This window comes from Schistocerca americana, chromosome 1 (assembly GCF_021461395.2).
Source record: "Schistocerca americana isolate TAMUIC-IGC-003095 chromosome 1, iqSchAmer2.1, whole genome shotgun sequence".
NCBI lineage: Eukaryota > Metazoa > Arthropoda > Insecta > Orthoptera > Acrididae > Schistocerca > Schistocerca americana.
Window position 1 is genome coordinate 491,779,770 of NC_060119.1, and position 16,996 is coordinate 491,796,765.

Sequence of the window (16,996 nt, forward strand, 5' to 3'; positions counted from 1 at the left end):
AGCGCGCGACAATTTCTGCCTCTGGAGTGAAATAGTGCAAATGTAGGCGATACGGTCTGAGAAGGCGGTGAGCATTAACTCAGCGTCAAGCGAGGCACTTACGATTCCTTGGGAAACGTAGACACAGTCATGACATACGAATATCCATGTCGATCACCACGCACCCGGTCCCAAGTATCGGTGAGGTACAGTTCATGCACGAGCAGCTTGAGTTCCCAGCATGTGGTAAAATGGGGATTTTGGTATTTCTTGGATAACACACAACTGAAGTCTCCTCTATCAATAATATGATCATAGCGGCCCGCAAACAAAGGAGCGATCTCTTCTGAATAGAATCGCGACCATTCGCGTCGTTTGGCCCTGCCCGATGGAGCGTAAACACTCATCATTCGGACACCATGAAAATTCACAGTGCCAGCCGCTGTGGCCGAGCGGTTCTAGGCGATTCAGTGCGGAACCGTGTTGCTGCTACTGTCGCAGGTTCGAATCCTGCCTCGGGCGTGGCTGTGTGTGCTGTCCTTAGGTTAGTTAGGTTTAAGATGTTTTAAGACTGGGGGACTGGTAACCTCAGATGTTAACTCTCATAGTGCTTAGAGCCATTTGAACCGTTTGAAAATTCACTGAAAGACCCCTAGCTGACGGTAGGCAACCCATGTCGTCTACCTCAATGCCTCTGAAAGGACAGCCGTCCTACTGCCACTGTCAGCACATGGCGTGAGGCAAGAAACATAGCCATAGACATAAGGAAACGCCGCCTGACGAACTACTTGCAGAAGGGCAACTTCGAGGTCCGACGCCCTCAACATTTCGTGGAGCACTCGTTGTTTATGAGGGGTGCCTGTGGTGTTGACATTGATGGAGCCAATCCTGTAAGTTTTGTCGCGGAATTGGGGCAACTGAGAGGCTCATGGAGACACGAAGAGCAGCAGCGCACAGAAACGTTGTCCCAACAGGCTTCACATCCCCATCCAGTAACCCTGTTGATTAGCAGTCGTGGGTTGCTGCAGCAGCATTCGCTGCCGTCTCAACGATGGATGTTTTCTCTTCTACACCGTTAGACCACGTAAAGGTGCATGTATGGTGTGCATCCAATGGAGTTGCTGTCGAGTCCGAAGGAGGTGTCACGTCGGTGGTGGAAGAGTGGTGTTGTTCAACGTCTATAGGTACAGTACCTGGCGAAGATAAACTACTTGTAACAGCAACAAACAAGCCACCGCCAACTGTATTTAACCTATCCTTTCGGAACACCGTTACGTTCTTCCCAAAAATTTCGGCTTTAGCCAGTTTTCAGTGCCTATAACTATTTGAGCATTAATGCTTTCTATTAGCGCTTGGAGCTCTGTTACTTTCCCAACACAGCTGCGACAACTTACAACTGTTATACTGATGGTTGCTGTATCTACGTCCTTCCTGTGTTCGTCCTGCACCCTTTCTGACGGAAGCCCGTTTTGTGTTTTCCCGAGACCCTCTAACCAAAAATGCCGCCCAGTATACGCCACACAGCTACCCGTGTAGCCGCCTCCTGCGTATAGTGGACTCCTGACTTATTCAGCGCAATCAGAAACCCAGCCACCCTATGGCGCAAGTCGTGGAATCTGCAACCTACACGGACGCAGAACCGTCCGAGCCTCTGATTCAGACCCTCCGCTTGGCTCTGTACCAGAGGTCCGCAATCGATCCTGTCGACTTTTCTGCAAACGTTCAGCTCTGCCTTCATCTCTACTTTAAGTAAAATAATTTTGGCTGCATAAGAAAATATGTACAAAAAGTACGGTTGTACTCGCTAATGTAAACAGACAGATACACAACCTAATTTCGCACTGAGTTGTGGATTTGTAAATATTCAGTGTAATAGATATATTAGAAATAGATAACACCACACGTATATGCATGAGGTGAATCACTTATGAAAATGAAACGCCATTGACGACTATATCACAGTACATAGACCTAAATGGATAGAAGGAGAAAAGATAAACTATGTTTTAGTCAAAACTATGACCACAAGTTAACGCATTAATAAACGATTTCGATGCTACATGGGTGTATCCAGTGCATTCGTAGAGAAGACGATGTTATCTTTATACTTTTCTGGTTCCTCAGGTCCTTCTGGTCACCCTTGTCGCTCATATGGCTGGAATCTCTTGCTTGTCCTGAGGCTGCAGCAGTGAAAGTTATCCTTGCAGTACATCTACATTGATACTCCGCAAGCCACCCAACGGTGTGTGGCGGAGGGCACTTTACGTGCCACTGTCATTACCTCCCTTTCCTGTTCCAGTCGCGTATGGTTCGCGGGAAGAACGACTGTTTGAAAGCCTCCGTGCGCGCTCTAATCCCTCTAATTTTACATTAGTGATCTCCTCGGGAGGTATAAGTAGGGGGAAGCAATATATTCGATACCTCATCCAGAAACGCACCCTCTCGAAACCTGGCGAGCAATCTACACCGCGATGCAGAGCGCCTCTCTTGCAGAGTCTGCCACTTGAGTTTATTAAACATCTCCGTAACGCTTTCACGGTTACCAAATAACCCTGTGACGAAACGCGCCGCTCTTCTTTGGATCTTCTCTATCTCCTCCGTCAGACCGATCTGGTACGGATCCCACACTGATGAGCAATACTCAAGTATAGGTCGAACGAGTGTTTTGTAAGCCACCTCCTTTGTTGATGGACTACATTTTCTAAGGACTCTCCCAATGAATCTCAACCTGGTACCCGCCTTACCAACAATTAATTTTATATTATCATTCCACTTCAAATCGTTCCGCACGCATACTCCCAGATATTTTACAGAAGTAACTGCTACCAGTGTTTGTTCCGCTATCATATAATCATACAATAAAGGATCCTTCTTTCTATGTATTCGCAATACATTATATTTGTCTATGTTAAGGGTCAGTTGCCACTCCCTGCACCAAGTGCCTATCCGCTGCAGATCTTCCTGCATTTCGCTACAATTTTCTAATGCTGCAACTTCTCTGTATACTACAGCATCATCCGCGAAAAGCCGCATGGAACTTCCGACACTATATACTAAGTCATTTATATATATTGTGAAAAGCAATGGTTCCATAACACTCCCCTGTGGCACGCCAGAGGTTACTTTAACGTCTGTAGACGTCTCTCCATTGATAACAACATGCTGTGTTCTGTTTGCTAAAAACTCTTCAATCCAGCCACACAGCTGGTCTGATATTCCGTAGGCTCTTACTTTGTTTATCAGGCGACAGTGCGGAACTGTATCGAACGCCTTCCGGAAGTCAAGAAAAATAGCATCTACCTGGGGGCCTGTATCTAATATTTTCTGGGTCTCATGAACAAATAAAGCGAGTTGGGTCTCACACGATCGCTGTTTCCGGAATCCATGTTGATTCCTACATAGTAGATTCTGGGTTTCCAGAAATGACATGATACGCGAGCAAAAAACATGTTCTAAAATTCTACAAGAGATCGACGTAAGAGATATAGGTCTATAGTTTTGCGCATCTGCTCGACGACCCTTCTTGAAGACTGGGACTATCTGTGCTCTTTTCCAATCATTTGGAACTCTCCGTTCCTCTAGAGACTTGCGGTACACGGCTGTTAGAAGGGGGGCAAGTTCTTTCGCGTACTCTGTGTAGAATCGAATTGGTATCCCGTCAGGTCCAGTGGACTTTCCTCTATTGAGTGATTCCAGTTGCTTTTCTATTCCTTGGACACTTATTTCGATGTCAGCCATTTTTTTCGTTTGTGCGAGGATTTAGAGAAGGAACTGCAGTGCGGTCTTCCTCTGTGAAACAGCTTTGGAAAAAGGTGTTTAGTATTTCAGCTTTACGCGTGTCATCCTCTGTTTCAATGCCATCATCATCCCGTAGTGTCTGGATATGCTGTTTCGAGCCACTTACTGATTTAACGTAAGACCAGAACTTCCTAGGATTTTCTGTCAAGTTGGTACATAGAATTTTACTTTCGAATTCAATGAACGCTTCACGCATAGCCCTCCTTACGCTAACTTTGACATCGTTTAGCTTCTGTTTGTCTGAGAGGTTTTGGCTGCGTTTAAACTTGGAGTGGAGCTCTCTTTGCTTTCGCAGTAGTTTCCTAACATTGTTGTTGTACCACGGTGGGTTTTTCCCGTCCCTCACAGTTTTACTCGGCACGTACCTGTCTAAAACGCATTTTACGATTGCCTTGAACTTTTTCCATAAACACTCAACATTGTCAGTGTCGGAACAGAAATTTTCGTTTTGATCTGTTAGGTAGTCTGAAATCTGCCTTCTATTACTCTTGCTAAACAGATAAACCTTCCTCCCTTTTTTTATATTCCTATTAACTTCCATATTCAGGGATGCTGCAACGGCCTTATGATCACTGATTCCCTGTTCTGTACATACAGAGTCGAAAAGTTCGGGTCTGTTTGTTATCAGTAGGTCCAAGATGTTATCTCCACGAGTCGGTTCTCTGTTTAATTGCTCGAGGTAATTTTCGGATAGTGCACTCAGTATAATGTCACTCGATGCTCTGTCCCTACCACCCGTCCTAAACATCTGAGTGTCCCAGTCTATATCTGGTAAATTGAAATCTCCACCTAAGACTATAACATGCTGGGAAATTTTATGTGAAATGTATTCCAAATTTTCTCTCAGTTGTTCTGCCACTAATGCTGCTGAGTCGGGAGGTCGGTAAAAGGAGCCAATTATTAACCTAGTTCGGTTGTTTAGTGTAACCTCCACCCATAATAATTCACAGGAACTATCCACTTCTACTTCACTACAGGATAAACTACTACTAACAGCGACGAACATTCCACCACCGGTTGCATGCAATCTATCCTTTCTAAACACCGTCTGTACCTTTGTAAAAATTTCGGCAGAATTTATCTCTGGCTTAAGCCAGCTTTCTGTACCTATAACGATTTCAGCTTCGGTGCTTTCTATCAGCGCTTGAAGTTCCGGTACTTTACCAACGCAGCTTCGACAGTTGACAATTACAATACCGATTGCTGCTTGGTCCCCGCATGTCCTGACTTTGCCCCGCACCCGTTGAGGCTGTTGCCCTTTCTGTACTTGCCCAAGGCCATCTAACCTAAAAAACCGCGGCCAACGTGTTATCGGCCTGCTGTGTTGTTGGTGGTCCAGTCCAGGATGAACCGATTATAGGATTGCCCAACCTTTTTGTAGAAAGAGCGAGCAGTCTGCAGAATCTGCCCCGCAGCAGCACGATGCCTGTCTCTTCGTGCATCAGACGAACATAGCCTAGGTAGGTGAAGAGCGAGCTTAAGAGCCCTATTCTGAACCCTTTGCAGAACTATGATATGAGTGTCGGCGGCTTTTCTCCGCACCACGGTCGTGTACTCTAACACTGGTCTGACCAGAGTCGCGTAGAGCGTAATACTGTGGCGCAGGAGGGTTAAGCAGTGGACACAGGGGTCGAAGGCGCCCACTGCTCTGCTTCTGACGTCACGTGTATGCGACGCCCATGTGAGCCTCTTATCGAGGGTCGTCCTAAGATGTTACGCGGTCTTCGTCCATGGGATGGGGACTTCCAGAATGTTGGTGGGCGGCAGATCTGGTGACAGCATCCTTCGGGTGAATATTACTGCCTGACTCTCGGAAGCGTTGAATCTCGAGCGCCACTTCGTCGACCATGAATCCAGTGAGTGAGTCGCACCTGATCTTGAGATTCGTGCTGTAGATCAACGGCGCTGTATCATCGGTGCACAGAACCAACTCTACAGACGCGACGTCTGCACGTATCTGCTGCTCGGCGGATGATCCGTCGTCCATCCTCACATGGAAATCGTCCTAGCAAAGTATAACCGAAGAAGGACCTCGTGTGACGTCAGTACCCCACGCACAGAGAGTTTGTACAAGAGGCCACCGTGCAACACCGTGTCGAAAGCTCTGGACACGTTGTGAAGCACGCCCCAAGGCGACCCCATCCCCAGTTCGACCAGGCGCAGCAGCTGCTGAGAGGTAGGAAACCAGTTCAAGGATTGCATAGTCTGGACAACTTCAGACTGAACCGTGAATCATACAGACAGTCGCAAACCCTAAACACATGTTCACGTCTTGTCACTCGTGTTTTTCTCTTAAAAAGTTTTCCTTTTTCCTTCATGTTTTTCGAGAGCTGAACGAAAGAGATGCATTCTGATGGTGGTTCGATGAAGCCTGTGCCAGGCACTTACTTATGAATTGCGAAATTGTCATTGCAGATGTAAATGTAATAATGACGCTACTTCTGGTAATGACTCCTAAATGTAGTACACATATTGACACTATTGATGGAATGAGTTTACGTGACTGGTTGGTTCGTGTTGTCTCTTCCCAAATGATAGAGTTCTTAGTGTTCTGATGATACAAACACGTAACGGTATGTGTTGCAATTCCATTTTACTATTGGTGACAAGATGTTGGAAACGCTAGCAGTCGTGTAATACCTAAAATACAATAGTATTATTTTTCCGGCAGCCTGATACACTTGGGAAACGATTTCGATTTTTTAGTACATTACTGAATGAGAGGGCTTTGCTAGCCCAGTAGTATAAGCTAACTCCTATGTTGACTAAAATTCTTTTGGGTATTATGCCGTATCACTGCTAAAAACTAACAACAATAATAAACTAAAAGCGACGTTTCGGCCGAATTGCAAAGCCCCTGAGGAACGCCGTTGCAATTCGGCCGAAACGTCGGTTGTAGTTTATTATTGTTGTTAGTTTTTAGCAATGACGCGGCATAATACCCAGAAGAATTTTAATCACTATGACACCGCCCGCGGAAGCCTACGTTCTTATAACTCCTATGTTAATAACGTTTCATTTTCTGGAAGTATCCTCGAGAATTAGAGAATTGTGTAATAAATTTCTTTTGTGTTTACGGATTGCTTTCTCCTCCTCCTCCGCTGATGCTGGTGGCGACTTGTCTGTCTTACCGCGTTCCATGCTTCCGTGAAACGCCGCCACTGGTGCTGCCGGCACGTGGAGGATGTGGGTGAGTTGTGTCTGGTGGAGACAACTCAGTCGAAGGTTGTGGTGTAGGCGGGGATGTCAATCTTTCTTGAGCAAGTTTTCCAGTCGGTCGCGAGAAGACGGCGGGACTGCAACATGCACATTTCTTAGTTTGTTTGTAAAAAAGTACATTTCTCTGTCATTCCGTTCCCATTACACTCGGCTCTGGGCTGTTTCCTGTGGAGTGGTGTGAGAGCACTGGGTCTATTACACTATTATCTCTCTCATCTTTTCAGGTAATTGCCCACTTCCTCTATCGTTCCTGTCCTATGGTGGCATTAATTCTTTAAAGTGTACACTTGGTGATGTCACACGTGTCTTTACAAGTCTAGTGAGGACAGTCTTACAGCGGTATTATACATTAATAATGGTGGTGCAAGGCTTGGTATTTATTTTCAGATATATACCCAACAAGCCACGGTATGGTGCATGTACCACTGCTGTTTGTGAGGTAACGGGCGAATTGTGGAGCCCTGAAAATATTCTAAGTTCGGAATTGAAGTGGCCGCACGGGCCGCTTAGCGGGTGCGGGCCGCCCGGCAGGCCGACCATGGGGTGCCGGACGTTGACCGAAGCAAGAGGGGTCCAGCCCAAGCGCATGGCTGGGAGATGCATGTTGACGCTGTGACGAGGACTGTGCTTTGTGTCGATGAAGGAGATTTGTATGCCGGTAGTGCCAAAGATGGCGGACTTCGTGAAACCATAATGGCAGACATTTCGCAGTTCATATAGAAATTAATAATAGCCAGATGAATCATGATACCTCAAAAAGAAACATGTACTATCATTATTTGTACGACGATTCTGATGGTGTAATCAGTTTTCAATATCTTTATTAGTCTAAAGTTTAGTATCTGACAGTAAATTATACAAGTAACACCACGCAACGAATGTCCGATTTTATCGATAGGCGTGTCTTTAGAAAGGTATTAGTGTACACCTAAATTGGTATAAATTACAGGCATGTAACTTCCGTAGTACATGAGTTATTGGAGGTCAAAGTCGCCAATTATTATCGATCGCATCAGGCCATAAGTATTCCACAGCTACACGAATAAACGGTAGCAGCATGCTTATAAAAATATTTATTCATTTATGTCTTTGTTTATATCTATTATATGGTAATCATGAAGAAATTGGTCTATTATTTACTGTCTTTTAGAAAGCACAGAGGCATTAGGCTACTGGCCCATCTTTTGTTTCTATTCCTTTGATATATGTTTATTTGCTTTGTTTATATATTTAAGAATGTGTGTTAGAGCGTGTTTATGGTCCAGCCGTAGGAATATTTATTTAATTTCAAGTTATTTAAATGTAAATCCAGTGTTTCGAATGTGTTTCAATATGTTTGTGAGTGTACGTTGGCCTGGAGACTTGGAGGGAGGGCTCTAGCCAATCACAGCGCTCGTTACTAAGAGAGACGTATGGAGGTTGTGGAGCAGCATCGTTTCCGGAGAGGACACGAGGGAGTTGGGAAGAGTGTGGCTCGAGGGGGAGGACGGCACAGGACACGGGAAGTTCAGGACGTGACGGCGCGACGGACGGACAGTCGGCGGAAAGACTTGGACAGTGGAGCAGTTTGCGCGTGGTTGTGGAGGATAGAAATGTTTCGGAGTGCCGACCTGTGCTCTTGTGTGATTTCCGTGGTTTCTGCAGTGAAGACGTAGTGTGCGTTCAGAAGTGAATATCTCGCGAGTTATGTTGTTGTTCATAACTAATTACGTTAAGTAGGAATCTATTGTTTCCCTGTTATTCAACTTATATCTTATTTAATTGAAAAAAGAGACAGCATTGGTCGTATATTTTTTACTATTGCAAAATCGATTTTCTGTCTCTGAGTGACCATCTTCAGTGCTATATTGTATAGCTTAAATTGGGATGCACTGTTGTCACTAAGCTTACGGCAATCACATAGACTCTATGTGATTGCCGTAAGCTTAGTGACAACAGTGCATCCCAATTTAAGTTATACAATATAGCACTGAAGATGGTCACTCAGAGACAGAAAATCGATTTGGCAACAGTAAAAAATATACGACCAATGCTGTCTCTTTTTTCAAGTATACCTGTTATCTGGTCGTAGTGCACAAGACAACATGGAGTCGCCAATCAATCTTATTTAATTACTGGACCACAGACACAACAAGTGTTTTCCATAAATATACCACATTCTCAAAAGTACTTCTACTATCGTACGCATTATTTAAAGTCGTTAAGATAGTACCTGCAAATTTTATTTAATTGCAATCTTTCATTAATAAATTTATACGTTACATTAAGAATTCACAATTTCCGAGTAATAGAAACCTTCGACTATTCGATTAATGTGTGTATTCTTCGCGTATACTGTAGACTCAGCAGTATTTGGCGTCTAATGTGGCAATTACGTATCCCAGCCTCTAGACAACAAAAACAGCCAAAACTTTTATTATTGCAACTCTGAGTCGGAGGGTACGTAGCTGAGGGCCACCACAACATCATCCCATGATTCCATTTCTATTACAAAGCCCGGATGGTCGTTTCTCTTTCTGTTCCGCTCGAAAACAGAACGAGAGAGAAACGACTATCTGTACGCCTCCGTACGAGCCCTAATCTCCGTAATGTTATCTTCATGGTCCTTACGCGAAATATACGTTGGCGGCAGTGGAATCGATATGCAGTCAAAAGCTGGTTATCTAAATTTTCTCAGTAGTGCTCTCCGCAAAATAACACCGCCTTCCCTGTAGGGAATTCTTAAACATCTTCGTAATACTTGCTTGTTTTTCGAATCTACTGGTAAGAAATCTAGCAGCCCGACTCCGAACTGATTCGATGTCTTCCTTTAATCTGACCTGGTGCAGACCACAAGCACTCAAACAGTACTCAACAGTGGGTCACACTAGTGCTATACGTGCGGTCGCCCTAACACATGAACCACACTTACCTGCCGGCCGGTGTGGCCGTGCGGTTCTAGGCGCTTCAGTCTGGAACCGCGTGACCGCTACGGTCGCAGGTTCGAATCCTGCCTCGGGCATGGATGTGTGTGATGTCCTTAGGTTAGTTAGGTTTAATTAGTACTAAGTTCTAGGGGACTGATGACCACAGATGTTAAGTCCCATAGTGCTCAGAGCCATTTGAACCACACTTACCTAAAATTCTCCCAATAAACGGAACTCGACCATTCGCCTTCCCTACAACGGTCCTTACATGCTCATTCCATTTCACATTGTTTTGCAGCGCTATGCTTAGATATTTAATCGACGTGAATAAGTCAAACGGCCCGCTACTAATGTTGTATTCGAACATTACAGGATTGTTTTCCCACTCATCTGCATGTTGTTGTTGTTGTTGTTGTTGTGGTCTTCAGTCCTGAGACTGGTTTGATGCAGCTCTCCATGCTACTCTATCTTGTGCAAGATTATTCATCCCCCATCTACTGCAACCTACAAACTTCTTATTCTGCTTAGTGTATTCATCTCTTGGTTTCCCTCTACGATTTTTACCCTCCACGCTGCCCTCCAATACTAAATTGGTGATCCCTTGATGCCTCAGAACATGTCCTACTAACCAATCCGTTCCGCTAGTCAAGTTGTGACACAAATTTCACTTCTCCCCAATTCTATTCAATATCTTCTCATTAGTTATGTAATCTACCCATCCAATCATCAGCATTCTTCTGTAGCACCACATTTCGAATACTTCTATTCTCTTCTTATCTAAACTATTTATCGTCCACGTTTCACTTCCATGCATGGCTACACTTCATACAAATACTTTCAGAAACGCCTTCCTGACATTTAAATCTATACTCGATGTTAACAAATTTCTCTTCTTCAGAAACGCTTTCCTTGCCATTGCCAGTCTACATTTTATATTCTCTCTACTTCGACCATCATCAGTTATTTTGCTCCCCAAATAGAAAAACTGATTTACTACTTTAAGTGTCTCATTTCCTAGTCTAATTCCCTCAGCATCATCCTATTCAATTCGTTCGACTACATACCATTAAACTCGTTTTGCTTTTGTTGACGTTCATATTCTCTCCTCCTTTCAAGACACTGTCCATTCCGTTCAACTGCTCTTCCAGGTACTTTGCTGTCTCTGACAGAATTACAATGTCATCGGCAAATCTCAAAGTTTTATTTTCCTCTCCATGGATTTTAATACCTACTCCGAACTTTTCTTTTGTTTCCCTTACTGCTTGCTCAATATACGGATTGAATAACATCGGGGATAGGCTACAAACCTGTCTCACTCCCTGCCCAACCACTGCTTACCTTTCGTTGCCCTCGACTCTTATAACTACTATCTGGTTTCTGTACAAGTTGTAAATAGCCTTTCGCTCTCTGTATTTTACCCCTGCCACCTTCAGAACTTGAAAGAGAGTATTCCAGTCAACATTGTCAAAAGCTTTCTCTAAGTCTACAAGTGCTAGAAACGTAGGTTTGCCTTTCTTTAATCTATCTTCTAAGATAAGTCGTTGCCTCACGTGTTCCAACACTTCTACGGAATCCAAACTGATCTTCCACGAGGTCGGCTTATACCAGTTTTTTGATTCGTCTCTAAAGAATTCGCTTTAGTATTTTGCATCCGTGACTTATTAAAATGATAGTTCGCTAATTTTCACATCTGTCAACACCTACTTTCTTTGGGATTGGAATTATTATATTCTTCTTGAAGTCTGAGGGTATTTCGCCTGTCACATACTTCTTGCTTACCAGATGGTAGAGTTTTGTCAGGGCTGGCTCTCCCAAGGCTATCAGTAGTTCTAATGGAATGTTGTCCACTCCCGGAGATTTTTTTTTCAGTACTGTGTCAAACTCTTCACGCAGTATCATATTTCCTACTTTATCTTCATCTATATCCTCTTCCATTTCCATATTATTGTCCTCGAGTACATCGCCCTTGTATAGACCCTCTATGTACTCCTTCGAACTTCGTGCTTTCCCTTCTTTGCTTAGAACTGTGTTTCCATCTGAGCTCTCGGTATTCATACAAGTGGTTCTCTTTCCCTCATCTGCATAGCTTACATTTTTCTATATTTAGAGCTATCTGTTATTACAAAAACAAATTCTCTTCTTCAGAAACGCTTTCCTTGCCATTGCCAGTCTACATTTTATATTCTCTCTACTTCGACCATCATCAGTTATTTTGCTCCCCAAATAGAAAAACTGATTTACTACTTTAAGTGTCTCATTTCCTAGTCTAATTCCCTCAGCATCATCCCATTCAATTCGTTCGACTACATACCATTAAACTCGTTTTGCTTTTGTTGACGTTCATATTTTCTCCTCCTTTCAAGACCACTTGTATGAATACCGAGAGCTCAGATGGAAACACAGTTCTAAGCAAAGAAGGGAAAGCACGAAGTTCGAAGGAGTACATAGAGGGTCTATACAAGGGCGATGTACTCGAGGACTTCCCGTACACTAGAGACTAATCCTACCCAGTGATACGGGGACTGTTTATACTTACAGTGTGCTTTATCGTTTGGCAACTGCTCGGGCGATTGAGTGGTGTACCAGCCTGCCAAGTGTTGACTCAATGACGTCACGGACACGGCATGAGGCATGGCAGATGGGTCCTGCACTCCGCAGTAGGTTGCGGTTTGCCAGCAGAACGGCGATGACGCTTTCCAGAGTGGAAGTGTGCAGAGCAAGGATGGCCAGCTGGCGGAGTATCTGCTCCGTGGACTAGGCAGACAAGCGCAGCTCCGTGGATCACTGGCCAGATGTAGAACTCGGCTCGTTATCTGCATAGTGACACGTGAACAATGGGATGGTCACACTTAGGACTCATCCTTGCATTTTCAAATCACTAGCATTTCCTCTACCACTCCTATCATATGGTGGGGTAAATTGTTTAAAGCGTAATACAGACATCACTCACTAACAATGAAGTGACATGACTTGATACTTTTTTATTTTTTTTATTTGTGATTTTTTTTTGTTTGTGAAACTTTCTTCATTCGGTGTTGTTACAATATCACATTGTACTAGCTGTAGTAATTTAATGGTGTATTTTATTTAAATACTGGACTGAGCTATTTCAGTCAAACATTTATATCTTAGAATGGAGGCGTGAGTGTTGGAGGAAATTCGGTAAAATTGTAGAAATTGTCAGTGTCAGGCGGAAGCGGTTGCAATACATTGTGACGTCATTATTTTATAATAATGCTGCAACACTGTAATGTTAGTGTGCCTAACTTCGTGAAATATGCCACCATTTTGTATAATTTGTCGTGGTCTCATTTTATTATAGTATTTCAGCTGTCCTATAGTCACACACTGTAGTGCTACAAGTGTCTTTCATTAGTAATTACAGTAGTATTTACCATCATTTTTTAAGTAGGATAGCTCTGCTGCTGATTTTCCTTTCACTATCTTGAGCAGACCTAGAACGACGGGCCTGTAGTTATAAAAGGGGGAGAGGGGCTGAAGGGGCCAGATCATTATTGGTCAATGGAGAGATGGGAGTGATTTTCTCTCAGTTTAGTGCCACAGCTGTGACCTCACCACGGGCTGGGTGAAGGGCAGGCTTTCAATCTATTTAGGGTCGTACTCCTCCCTCCCCCCCCCCCCCCATGAACCATGGACCTTGCCGTTGGTGGGGAGCCTTGCGTGCCTCAGCGATACAGATAGCCGTACCGTAGGTGCAACCACAACGGAGGAGTATCTGTTGAGAGGCCAGACAAACGTGTGGTTCCTGAAGAGGGGCAGCAGCCTTTTCAGTAGTTGCAGGGGCAACAGTCTGGATGATTGACTGATCTGGCCTTGTAACATTAACCAAAACGGCCTTGATGTGCTGGTACTGCGATCGGCTGAAAGCAAGGGGAAATACCAGCCGTAATTTTTCCCGAGGGCATGCAGCTTTACTGTATGGTTAAATGATGATGGCGTCCTCTTGGGTAAAATATTCCGGAGGTAAAATAGTCCCCCATTCGGATCTCCGGGCGGGGACTACTCAGGAGGACGTCGTTATCAGGAGAAAGAAAACTGGCGTTCTACGGATCGGAGCGTGGAATGTCACATCCCTTAATCGGGCAGGTAGGTTAGAAAATTTAAAAAGGGAAATGGATCGGTTAAAGTTAGATATAGTGGGAATTAGTGAAGTTCGGTGGCAGGAGGAACAAGACTTTTGGTCAGGCGAATACAGGGTTATAAATACAAAATCAAAACGGGGGAATGCAGGAGTAGGTTTAATAATGAATAAAAAATTAGGAGTGCGGGTAAGCTGCTACAAACAGCATAGTGAACGCATTATTGTGGCCAAGATATACACGAAGCCCACGGTTACCACAGTAGTACAAGTTTATATGCCAACTAGCTCTGCAGATGACGAAGAAATTGAAGAAATGTATGATGAAATAAAAGAAATTATTCAGATAGTGAAGGGAGACGAAAATTTAATAGTCATGGGTGAATTCGGTAGTAGGAAAAGGAAGAGAAGGAAACGTAGTAGGGGAATATGGATTGGGGGGAAGAAATGAAAGAGGAAGCCGTCTGGGAGAATTTTGCACAGAGCACAACTTAATGATGGCTAACACTTGGTTCAAGAATCATAAAAGAAGGTTGTATACATGGAAGAAGCCTGGAGGTACTGACAGGTTTCAGATAGATTATATAATGATAAGACAGAGATTTAGGAACCAGGATTTAAATTGTAAGACGTTTCCAGGGGCAGATGTGGTCTCTGACCACAATCTATTGGTTATCAACTGTAGATTAAAATTGAAGAAACTGCAAAAAGGTGGGAACTTAAGGAGATGGGACCTGGATAAACTGAAAGAACCAGAGGTTGTACAGAATTTCAAGGAGAGCATAAGGGAACAATTGACAGGCATGGGGGAAAGAAATACACTAGAAGAAGAATGGGTAGCTCTGAAGGATGAAGTAGTGAAGGCAGCAGACGATCAAGTAAGTAAAAAGACGAATTCTGGTAGAAATCCTTGGGTAACAGAAGAAATATTGAATTTAATTGATGAAAGGAGAAAATATAAAAAGTAAATGAAGAAGGCAAAAAGGAATACAAACGTCTCACAAATGAGATCGACAGGAAGTGCAAAATGGCTAAGCAGGGATGGCTAGAGGACAAACGTAAGGATGTAGAGACTTGTCTCACCAGGGGTAAAATAGATACTGCCTACAGGAAAATTAAAGAGACCTTTGGAGAAAAGAGAACCACTTGTATGAATATTAAGAGCTCAGATGGAAACCAAGTTCTAAGCAAAGAAGGAAAGACAGAAAGGTGGAAGGAGTATATAGAGGGTTTATACAAGGGCGATGTAGTTGAGGACAATATTATGGAAATGGAAGAGGATGTAGATGAAGATGAAATGGGAGATATGATACTGCGTGAAGAGTTTGACAGAGCACTGAGAGACCTGAGTCGAAACAAGGCCCCGGGAGTAGAAAACATTCCATTAGAACTACTGACAGCCTTGGGAGGGCCTGTCCTGAAAAACTCTACCATCTGGTAAGCAAGATGTATGTGACAGGCGAAATACCCTCAGACTTCAAGAAGAATATAATAATTCCAATCCCAAAGAAAGCAGGTGTTGACAGATGTGACAATTACCGAACAATCAGTTTAATAAGCCACAGCTGCAGAGTACTAACACGAATTCTTTACAGACGAATGGAAAAACTTGTAGAAGCCGACCTCGTGGAAGATCAGTTTGGATTCCGTAGAAATACTGGAACACGTCTGGCAATACTGACCTTACGACTTATCTTAGAAGAAAGATTAAGGAAAGGCAAACCTGCGTTCCTAGCATTTGTAGACTTAGAGAAAGCATTTGACAATGTTGACTGGAATACTCTCTTTCAAATTCTAAAGGTGGCAGGGGTAAAATACAGGGAGCGAAAGGCCATTTACAACTTGTACAGAAACCAGATGGCAGTTATAAGAGTCGAAGGACATGAAAGGGAAGCAGTGATTGGGAAGGGAGTGAGACAGGGTTGTAGCCTGTCCCCGATGTTGTTTAATCCGTATATTGAGCAAGCAGTGAAGGAAACAAAAGAAAAATTCGGAGTAGGTATTAAAATCCATGGAGAAGAAATAAAAACTTTGAGGTTTGCCGATGACATTGTGATTCTGTCAGAGACAGCAAAGGACTTGGAAGAGCAGTTGAACGGAATGAATAGTGTCTTGAAAGGAGGATATAAGATGAACATCAACAAAAGTAAAACAAGGATAATGGACTGTAATCGAATAAAGTCGGGTGATGCTGAGGGAATTAGATTAGGAAATGATACACTTAAAGTAGTAAAGGATTTTTGCTATTTGGGGAGCAAAATAACTGATAATGGTCGAAGTAGAAAGGATATAAAATGTAGACTGGCAATGGCAAGGAAAGCGTTTCTGAAGAAGAGAAATTTGTTAACATCGAGTATAGATTTAAATGTCAGGAAGGCGTTTCTGAAAGTATTTGTATGGAGTGTAGCCATGTATGGAAGTGAAACATGGACGATAAATAGTTTGGACAAGAAGAGAATAGAAGCTTTTGAAATGTGGTGCTACAGAAGAATGCTGAAGATTAGATGGGTAGATCACATAACTAATGAGGAGGTATTGAACAGGATTGGGGAGAAGAGAAATTTGTGGCACAACTTGACTAGTAGAAGGGATCGGTTGGTAGGACATGTTCTGAGGCATCAAGGGATCACCAGTTTAGTATTGGAGGGCAGCGTGGAGGGTAAAAATCGTAGAGGGAGACCAAGAGATGAATACAGTAAGCAGATTCAGAAGGATTTAGATTGCAGTAGTTACTGGGAGATGAAGCATGAAGCAGCTTGCACAGGATAGAGTAGCATGGAGAGCTGCATCAAACCAGTCTCAGGACTGAAGACCACAACAACAACAACAACAAGGTCGTACTTTCGCCCCAGATGTGGCAGTACGTCACAGAGTATCTGATTGCACCGAAAGATGTATGATTCCGCTTCATTCCGGGAGTAGAAGGATTCCTCGAAGTCTTATCTTACCAGCAACCTTGTGATAAAGAGGACAATGGGCCCTTTGTACCACCACC